Genomic DNA, 11251 nt, shown 5'->3' with positions numbered 1-11251 from the left:
CACGGTAAGAAGTCTCACAACACCAGGTTAAAGTCCAACAGTCTTATTTGGAATCACGCACTGCTCCTTCAGATGACTTTATCCTGGTGTTATGAGACTCCTTACTGTGCCCACCCCAGTCCAACTCCGGCATCTTCGCCTCATAAGACTTAGGAGCAGAATTAGCCCATTCGGCCCATTGGGTTTGCTCCACCATGGCTGATATGTTCCTCAACCCCATTCTCCCATCTTTTCCCCCCGAACCTTTGATCCCCTTACCAATCAAGAACCTGTCTGTAAAACAGAAAATGTCAGCAGGTCTGACCTGGGGAGAGAATAGAGCCAACATTTCGAGCCTGGATAACGCTTTGTCAGAGTGGTCTGATGCTTACCGCCTGCTACACCTGCACGCTTACCTTCAGTGACTGATGTACGAGGACACCCAGGTTTCGTTGCACATTCCCTTCTCCTAATTTATGGCCATTCAGATAGTAATCTGCCTTCCCATTTTTGCTACCAAAGTCAGTTAGGATTGTATTCATAGAATCATAGAATCCCTACTGTGCAGAAGGAGGCCATTTGGCCCATTTGACCATAATCCCACCCAGGCCCTATTCCCGTAACCCCACACATTTACCCTGCCAATCCCCTGACACTAGGGTCAATTTAGCATGGCCAATCCACCTAACCAGCACGTCTTTCAGACTGTGGGAGGAAACCGGAGCACCCAGAGGAAACCCACGCAGACACGGGGAGAATGTGCAAACTCCACACAGACAGCGACCCGAGGCCGGAATCGAACCCGGGTCCCTGGCGCTGTGAGGCAGCAGTGCTAACCGCTGTGCCATCCCTGGAGTTTGCTGGAGTTCAGGAGAATGAGGAGGGGAATGTCATAGAAACCAATAAAATTCTAACAGGACGAGACAGGGTTGATGCAGGAAGGATGTTCCTGATGGTGGGGGAGTCCAGAACCAGGGATCACTGTCTGAGGATACAGGGTAGATGGTTTAGGATGGAGATGAGGAGACATTTCTTCACCCAGAGAGTGGTCAGCCTGTGGAATTCACTCCCACAGAAAGTAGTTGAGGCCAAAACATTGAATGTTTTCAAGAAGCAGTTAGATATAGCACTTGGGGCGAATGGGATCAAGGAATGTGGAGGGAAGGCGGCATCAGGCTATTGAGTTGGATGATCAGCCATGATCTAAATGAATGACAGTTGAGACTCGAAGGGACGAATGGCCTCCTCCTGCTCTAATCTTCCATGTTTCTATATCCCCATAAATCTTGAAATCTTTACTGATGAAAGATCTTTCTATCTCAGCCTTGATGACCCTACCTCTACAGCTCTCTGAGGTAAAGAATTCCACGGATTGACTCCCCTCCGAGAGAGGAAATTCCTCTTCATCTCTGTCTCCAATTCCTCGAAATAATGGAGATAGGGGCGGCCCACCTGCACAGTGTCCAAAATCGTGAGGGCTCAGGATGGATTCGACATGGAGAAATTAGATGGATTCTTGAGAAACAAGGGGATGAAAGGTCCTGAGGGAAACGCAGGAGGTTACAGTTCGATTGGCTATGATCCTATTGAATGGCAGAGCAAGCTCGAGAGGCCAAGTGGTCTTACTCCTGATCCTAATTCATGTTTCTTCCCATTGGTGGAAGGATCGGGAATTAGGGGACATTCATAGAATCCTTACAGTGCAGAAGGAGGACATTTGGTCCATTGGGACTGCACCAGCAACAATCCCACCCAGGCCCTATCCCCTTGCATTTACCCGAGTTAGTCCCCCTGACACTAAGGGCAATTTAGCACGGCCAATCCACCTAACCAGCAGGTCTTTCGGACTGTGGGAGGAAACCCACGCAGACACAGGGAGAACATGTAAAATCCATCCAGACAGTGACCCAAACCGGGAATCGAACCCGGGTCCCTGGCGCTGTGAGGCAGCAGTGCTAACCACTGTGTCACCATGCCGCCCCAATGACTTTGGTTTAAGGTATTAGAACCAACGGTGACATAAGGTGAAAGATTTTTGTTCATACAGTGAATGGCTGGGGTCTGGAAGGTGCTGCCTCAGAGTGTGGGGGAGGCAGGTCAGTCATGGCTGACGGAACATGCAGGGAAGAGGCAGGGGAGGGGAGCGGGAACAGGCTGACGGGCCAAATGGCCTCCTTCAGTGCTGCAACAATTGCACGGCAGCATGGTGGCACAGTGGTTAGCACTGCTGCCTCACAGCGCCAGGGTCCCACGTTCAATTCCTGGCTTGGGTTACTGTCCGTGCGGAGTTTGCACGTTCTCCCCGTGTCTGCGTGGGTTTCCTCCGGGTGCTCCGGTTTCCTCCCATAGTCCAAAGACATGCTGGTTAGGTGCATTGGCCATGCTAACTTCTCCCTCAGTGTACCCGAACAGGCGCCGGAGTGTGGCAACTAGGGGATTTTCACAGTAACTTCATTGCAGTGTTGAAATGTAAGCCTACTTGTGACACTGATAAACTTTAAACTTTCAAAACTTTATGATTCCAAGAGTTACCAATAGTAATTTTTGTAGCCCAGACCAGGATTCAAAGGTCGCAAGGTGGGACCCCCTACCTGAGGCTATCGACATGGGTTGTAGGTCAGGGTTCAGAAGTGGGAGGGACATTGTGTACCTGGTACAGGCCAAGCTGGGCAGGGGCAGGACACAGGGAAAAAGGTAAAAGTTAAAATTTATTTATTAGTCACAAGTAAGCTTACATTAACACTGCAAGGAAGTTACTGTGAAAATCCCCTAGTCACCACAGTCCAGCCTGTTCGGGTCAATGCACCTAACCAGCATGTTTTTCGGACTGTGGGAGGAAACGGGAACACACGCAGGAAACCCACGCAGACATGGGGAGAATGTGCAGACTCCACACAGACAGTAGCCCAAGCCGGGAATCGAACCCGGGTCCCTGGTGCTGTGAAGCAGCAGCGCGAACCACTGTGCCACCGTGCCGCCCCATACGGAGGTAGGATTTGAGCTGCGGAGATAATTTACCATTCATTGACGCTCTCTGCTTTGCCCCTAGTTCTCAGCCTTGATGTTTCGGTGGAGCCTCCGGATCGATTCTACGGGAGCCTGACCTCTGACCTGGGCTGCGAGGGTCAGGGACACCATGTGATGACACAGTGGGCCCTGAACCAGTCGGCGGGGGAGGCAAAAGACCCGGCTTCCCAGCTGCACGCCCGCGACGAGATTCAGCTCAAACCCATGTCCGAAAGCTCAGTGAAGATATTTCTATAGAACATATTTTACTTTTCTTCCCCACTCGGAAGCAATGATACAAATAAAAGTCATGCTGACAGCTCCGCGGGCAGTGCTTGATGTAATATGCAGTGAGAACTGAGGCGTGAATTCTATGTCGCTCTCCTGCCTTTTAAAAAATGTTTTTTATCTATTCGTGCGACATGGGCGTCGCTGGCTGGGCCAGCATTTATTGCCCATCCCTAGTTGCCCTTGGAGGGCAGTTGAGAGTCAACCACATTGCTGTGGCTCTGGAGTCACATGTAGGCCAGACCGGGTAAGGACGGCAGATTTCCTTCCCTAAAGGACATTAGTGAACCAGATGGGTTTTTCCAACAATCGACAATGGTTTCATGATCATCGGTAGATTCTTAATTCCAGATTTTAAAAAAAACTGAATTTAAATTCCACCATCTGCCGTGGCAGGATTTGAACCCAGGACCCCAAAACATTAGCTAAGTTTCTGGATTAATAGTCTATCGAAAATACCACTAGGCCATCACCTCACCATGCTTGCCTTACCATTGGGTTTCTTCAACTTCTGTTGCAGCACTCAAGTTCTCAGAAGGTGGAGAGTTCGAGTCCCACTGCAGAGATACTCACTGCAGTGCTGAGGGAGTGCTGCACTATTGGAAGTGCCGCCTTTTGGGTGAGACATTAAGCTAAGGCCCCCACCTGTTCTCTCAGGGGAGATGATGGCGTCGTGGTATGATCACTGGGCTATCAATATCCAGAAACTCAACTAATGTTCGGGGGACCATAAGACCATAAGATATAGGAGCAGAATTAGGCCTTTCGGCCCATCGAATCTGCTCTGCCATTCGATCATAGCTGAGAAGTTTCTCAACCCAATTCTCTCGCCCTTTCCCTGTAAGTTTTGATCCCCTTACCAATCAAGAACCTATCCATCTCTGTCTTAAATACACTCAGTGACCTGGCCTCTGCAATCAAAAGAGAAAATGCTGGAAAATTTCAGTAGTTGAGAGTCAACCACATTGCTGTGGCTCTGGAGTCACATGTAGGCCAGACCGGGTAAAGACGGCAGATTTCCTTCCCTAAAGGACATTCGTGAACCAGATGGGTTTTTCCAACAATCGACAATGGTTTCATGATCATCAGTGAGATTCTTAATTCCAGATTTTCTTTCTTGAATTCAAATTCCACCATCAGCTATGGTGGGATTTGAACCGTGGAATTCATTGCCACAGAAGGCTGCAGAGGCCAGGTCAAAAAAGCAAATTACTGCGGATGCTGGAATTTGAAACCAAGAGAAAATGCTGGAAAATCTCAACAGGTCTGGCGATCATGCTGCCTTGTGTGGCAATGAATTCCATAGTTCGAATCCCGCCACGGCAGATGGTGGAATTTGAATTCAATTTTAAAAATCTGGAATGAAGAATCTACTGTTGACCATGAACCCAATGTCGAATGTCGGAAAAACCCATCCGGTTCACCAATGTCCTTTAGGGAAGGAAACCTGCTGTCCTTACCCGGTCTGGCCTACATGTGATTCCAAACCATAGCAATGTGGTTGACTCTCAACTGCCCAGCTAGCGACACCCATGTTCCATAAATGAATAAAAAAAGGATGTGGATGATTATGTAACACTGCCCAAAGTCTCCCCTCCTCACTGGGGCTTGGGAATTCAGTTGCCGTTGTGAGTGACTGGAGTTTTGGCTGGAACATTGAATCTTTCCATTCTCACCCACAATGGGGTCCGGACACGGATGCGGATTGGAGAATCCCGCCCACTGTTTCGGAGAAGAGCAGGTGAGTTCTCCTCAGTGTCCTGGGACTTAACCCTCAACCAACATCCTTAAGAAGAAATGTCCAAGTGTCCAATGGTGTGCAGGTTAGGTGGATTGGCCATGCTAAATTGTCCCATAGTGTCCAAAGATGTCTAGGTTAGGTGGATTAGCGGAGTAGATGCTTCGGGTTAGAAACATAGAAACTAGAAGCAGGAGGAGGCCATTCGGCCCTTCGAGCCTGCTCCACCATTCATTTTGATCATGGCTGATCATCAAATTCAATATCCTGATCCCCCCCCCTTCCCCCCATATCCCTTGATCCCTTTAGCCCCCAAGGGCTATATCTAATTTCTTCTTGAAATCACACAATGTTTTGGCCACAGCTACTTTCTGTGGGAGTGAATTCCACACATTCACCACCCTCTGGGTGAAGAAATTTCTCCTCACCTCAGTCCTAAAAGGTTTACCCCTTATCCTCAAACTATGACCCCTAGTTCTGGACTCCCCCCCCCACCATCGGGAACATTCTTTCTGAATCTACCCTGTCTAATTCTGTTAGAATTTTATAAGTTTCTATGAGATCCCCTCTCACTCTTCTAAACTCCAGTGAATATAATCCTAACCGACTTAGTCTCTCCTCATATGACAGACCTGCCATCCCAGAAATCAGCCTGGTAAACCTTCACTGCGCTCCCTCGAGGGCAAGGACACCCTTCCTCAGATAAGGAGACCAAAATTGCAGCACTGCTGCCTCACAGCGCCAGGGACCCGGGTTCGATTCCCGGCTTGGGTCACTGTCTGTGCGGAGTTTGCACGTTCTCCCCATGTCTGCGTGGGTTTCCTCCGAGTGCTCCGGTTTCCTCCCACAGTCCGAAAGACATGTTGGTTAGGTGCATTGGCCATACTAAATTCTCCCTCAGTGTACCCGAACAGGCACTGGAGTGTGGCGACCTGGGGACTTTCACAGTAACTTCATTGCGGTGTTAACGTAAGCTTACTTGTAACACTAATAAAAATAAATAAACAATACTCCAGGTATAGTCTCACTGATGCTCTCTACAATTGCAGTCACATTGCTGTTTGTGGGAGCTTGCTATGCACAAATTGGCTGCTGTGTTTCCCACACGGCAAAGGTGGTAACACTTCAAAAGCACTTCATTGGATGAGGGGTGGCACGGTGGCACAGTGGTTAGCACTGCTGCCTCACAGCGCCAGTGACCCGGGTTCAATTCCCGGCTGGGGTCACTGTCTGTGTGGAGTTTGCACATTCTCCCCGTGTCTGTGTGGGTTTCCTCTGGGTGCTCCGGTTCCCCCCCCACACTCCAAAGATGTGCGGGTTAAGTGCGAATTGGCCATGCTAAATTGCCCCGCAGTATCAGGGGGAACAAGCTGGGGTAAATACATGGGGATAGGGCCTGGGTGGGATTGTGGTCGGTGCAGATGGGCCGAATGGCCTCCTTCTGAACTGTAGGGATTCTATGATTCATTGGCTGTGAAGCACACTTGGGACCGTGGAAGGCACTATATTAATGCAGATGTTTAATTCCCAGCTTGCAGTAACTTGCAGCTGACACAAGGTGGTGCAAAAGACTCACCCATCTCACTCAACTCAAGGCACTTTGTCCTGTTGGAGGAGTTACTCCGAGATTCTAATCTCAGAGTTTATTTTAACTTTCAGGGCTAACATGTGGCCGTCCTTGCGATTGTAAATCCCTGACTTTGAGCTGACAAAGTGGGGAATAAAACTAACAAGTGGACTTGCAAACGAACATGCATCTTATCAGTTTTTGCTTAAGTTTTTTAGAGTTTATTTATTAGTGTCATGTGTAGACTTACATTAACACTGCAATGAAGTTACTGTGACAATCCCCCTAGTCGCCACACTCCGACACCTGTTCGGGTACACTGAGGGAGAATTTAGCATGGCCAATCCACCCTAACCAGCATGTCTTTCTGACTGTGGGAGGAAACCGGAGCACCCGGAGGAAACCCACGCAAACACAAGGAGAACAAATTAATAAAAAGCAGGGAAGAAGCAATTCTTGAGTCGGTTGGTACATGATCTCAGACTTTTGTATCTTTTTCCCGATGGAAGAAGGTGGAAAAGAGAATGCCCGGGGTGCGTGGGGTCCTTAATTATGCTGGCCCCTTTGCCGAGGCAGCGGGAAGTGTAGATGGAGCCAATGGATGGGAGGCTGATTCGCGTGATGAACTGGGCTACTCTTTGTAGTTTCTTGCGGTCTTGGTCAGAGCAGGAGCCATACCAAACTGTGATACATCTGGAAAGGATGCTTTCTATGACAAAGGCTAACATTGTTGCCCATGCCTAATTGCCCTTGAACAGAGTGGCTCACTTGGCCATTTCAGGGTCAATCTCTGTGAGTCTGGAATTACAGTAAGAAGTTTAACAACACCAGGTTAAAGTCCAACAGGTTTATTTGGTAGCAAAAGCCACACAAGCTTTCGGAGCCTTAAGCCCCTTCTTCAGGTGAGTCTGGAATTACACAGAGGTCAAGCCAGGTAGATTTCCATCCCCTCGTGAACCAAATGGGTTTAATTTTTACCACAATCTATGATATTTGCCCTGGTGAACATTACCAAGACTAGCTTTATATTTCAGATTTATTAATTGCGTTTAAATTCCACCAGCTGCCGAGGTGGGATTTGAACCCTGGGCCTCTGGATTACGAATCCAGCAATGTTACCGCCATCTCTTCCCTGCACCAATTCTTTTGGTTTTCCTTCCTAATTTCATACCCTTCTGTTGGTTATCCATCCAGTGAATCACTTCTACTGTAGAATTGTAGAATCCCGACAGTGCAGAAGGAGGCCATTTGGCCCATCATGTCTACACCAACTCTCTGGCAGAGCATCTTATCCAGGTCCTATCTCTGTAACCCCACATATTTACCCCACTAATTCCTTCTAACCTACACATCTTTGGACACTAAGGGGCAATTTAGCATGGCCGATCCACCTAACCTGCACATCTTTGGACACTAAAGGGCAATTTAGCATGGCCAATCCACCTAACCTGCGCATCTTTGGACACTAAAGGGCAATTTAGCATGGCCGATCCACCTAACCTGTACATCTTTGGACACTAAGGGGCAATTTAGCATGGCCAATCCACCTAACCTGCACATCTTTGGACACTAAGAGGCAATTTAGCATGGCCAATCCACCTAACCTACACATCTCTGGACACTAAGGGGCAATTTAGCATGGCCAATCCAACTAACCTGCACATCTTTGGACACTAAGGGGCAATTTAGCATGGCCAATCCACCTAACCTGCACATCTTTGGACACTAAGGGGCAATTTAGCATGGCCAATCCACCTAACCTGCACATCTTTGGACACTAAAGGGCAATTTAGCATGGCCAATCCACCTAACCTGCACATTACTGGACACAGAGGAGCAACTTAGCATGGCCAATCCACCTAACCTACACATCTTTGGACAGTAAGGGGCAATTTAGCATGGCCAATCCACCTAACCTGCACATCTTTGGACACTAAGAGGCAATTTAGCATGGCCGATCCACCTAACCTGCACATCTTTGGACACTAAGGGGCAATTTAGCATGGCCAATCCACCTAAACTACACATCTTTGGAGTGTGCGAGGAAACCGGAGCACCCAGAGGAAACCCATGCAGACATGGGGAGAATGTGCAAACTCCACACAGACAGTCACCCAAGGCCGGAATCAAACCTAGGTCCCTGGCGCTGTGAGGCAGCAGTGCTAACCACTGTGCTGCCCTTGTCGGGACTTTTTTTCCTCTTTCTAAATTTGACGAGAGCTCATGAGGACGATGGTTCAGGGAGCATGGGTGGCACAGTGGTTAGCACTTTTGCCTCACAGCGCCAGGGACTCAGGTCCAATCCCCGGCTTGGGTCACTGTCTGTGTGGAGTTTGCACATTCTCCCCGTGTCTGCGTGGGTTTCCTCCGGGTGCTCCGGTTTCCTCCCACAGTCCGAAAGGCGTTCTGGTTAGGGTGCATTGACCCGAACAAGCGCCTGAGTGTGGCGACTGGGGGAATTTCACAGTAACTTCAATGTAAAGATTTACCTGTGACTAATAAATGAAATTTAAAAAGACTTTAAGAGGGTGTGCTGTGACATTCGCTTGTCTCTGAGAGCACCTGGGACACGGAACAAGCCTGGATTATTCTCGCTCAGAACGTTACTGCGATTGAGAATCTTGGCCACAGACGGCAGTTCCGCATTGGCCTACACTTTTGTTTCTGAGTTATGTGCAACAGTCCCCCCCTCCCCGCCACACACACACACACACACACACACACAATCACAGCAAAGGGGGAAGGATTTTCCTTTGCAAACACACAGCTCTGGCATTAGATCCCCAGGGGTATGGCGTCAGCTGGAGTGTTCGTCCTCAGGTGCTGCGTGATGTTCCCCTGCCTGTGTAATTGTCAGACACCAGTCATTAATTAGTGATGCAGACAGCTTCTGCCCTCTGAGCACAACACTGCAGGTACATTCCTGTGGCCAGGGTCCGCTAGGGATGGCAAGGGCGGGGGGGGGGAGGGATGGGGGTGGGGGTAGAGAAAGAGAGACGGACAGTGAGGCAGAGAGAGAGAGAGAGAGAGGGCCAAGAGAGAGAGAGAGAGAGTTAGACACAAATGGAAATGGCGACTGCACAAGAGAGCCAAAGATAGAGTGGAAGAGAAAAAGGGGAGAGAAAAAGAGAGGCAGGAGAGAGATGCAGAAGACAAAACAAGATGGAGATAGAGAGACGAAGACCAAATGAAATGGAGATAGAGAGGGGGAAACAAAGAGATATTATATATATATATGTATCTATGGATAGAGATAGAGAGAGAGAGAGTGACAAAAGGAGATAGAGATAGAGAGAGGGAGATGAAAAGAGATGGAGATGGAGAGAGGGAGATGAAAGGAGATGGAGATAGAAAGAGGGAAACAAATTGATGTATATATTTATACATAATAGAGAGAGAGAGATAAAAGGAGATAGAGATAGAGAGAGGGAGATGAAAAGAGATGGAGATGGAGAGCAGGGTCAAAAGGAGTTAGAGAGAGGAAAACAAGAGATGGAGGGAGGGAGACAAAAATAAAGATAGAGAGAAAAAGGGAATGAGGTAGGGAAAGAGAAACAAAAATGGATGGAGATAGAGAGAGGATGAAAGGAGATAGATAGAGAGAGAGAGATGAAAGGAGATGCAGTTGGAGAAAGGAGATAAAGATAGAGGGAGACGTAAGGAAATAGAGATAGAGAGAGGGAGACAAAAGGAGATAGAGAGAGAGAGAGAGAGCGTCACGGTGGCACAGTGGTTAGCACTGCTGCCTCACAGCGTCAGGGACCCGGGTTCGATTCCTGGTTTGGGTCACTGTCTGTGTGGAGCCTGCACGTTCTCCCCGTGTCTGCGTGGGTTTCCTCCGGGTGCTCCGGTTTCCTCCCACAGTCTGAAAGACGCGCTGGTTAGGGCGCATTGACCCGAACAGGCGCCGGAGTGTGGCGACTCGGGGAATTTCACAGTAACTTCATTGCAGTGTTAATGTAAGCCTGATCTGTGACTAATAAATAAACTTTAACTTTAAAAGATGAAAGGAGATAGAGATAGAGAGAGAGGGAGATGAAAGGAGGTGGAATTAGAGAGCAGGGGACAAAAAGAGGTAGAGAGAGAGAGAGAGAGGGAAACAGCAAACTAGAAAGAGAAAAAGACAAAGAATGTGAAATCTGATTAGCTGAAAAGATAGGGAACAGGAAGCAGCTACGATACAGGAAAAATGAACGGAAAAGGAGGACAATTCCTTTTGGAAAGGAAAAGGAGAGAGGATGTACAGGAGCGAGTGAGGGGGAGCAGAGAGATTATGCTCATGTTAATACCTGTACTGCAGCATCAGCTCAGTGTCAGAGACAAGGTTACTGCAGAAAGCTTTAATCTCTCACAATCCGCTGCAACTCTCCTCTGGACTAAAATATCGCAGAGTGAGAGAGGCATGTGATCGTGACAGAAGGTCAGGAGCGTTCGGCTATTGAGTCAGGGCCTTTGAGATGCAGCGGCGCCTGAGTTTTGTGTGAAGCCTTTCACAGTTGGCCCGATTCCTCTGGCGCATTTTGCTGACATCGGCGCAGTTTGGAAAGTGGAGCCGTCGACACCTTCTGAGGCACTGGCTAAAAATTCACATTACTCCATGAGAGGGAGCTTAAACAGGAGGCAGAGTTCAGGAACGCGTGACACATCAGGGGAGGAGGAAATATGTGAGAAAG

Source organism: Mustelus asterias, chromosome 21 (assembly GCF_964213995.1).
Source record: "Mustelus asterias chromosome 21, sMusAst1.hap1.1, whole genome shotgun sequence".
Classification (NCBI taxonomy): Eukaryota; Metazoa; Chordata; class Chondrichthyes; order Carcharhiniformes; family Triakidae; genus Mustelus; species Mustelus asterias.
Note: the sequence above shows the minus strand (reverse complement) of the source record.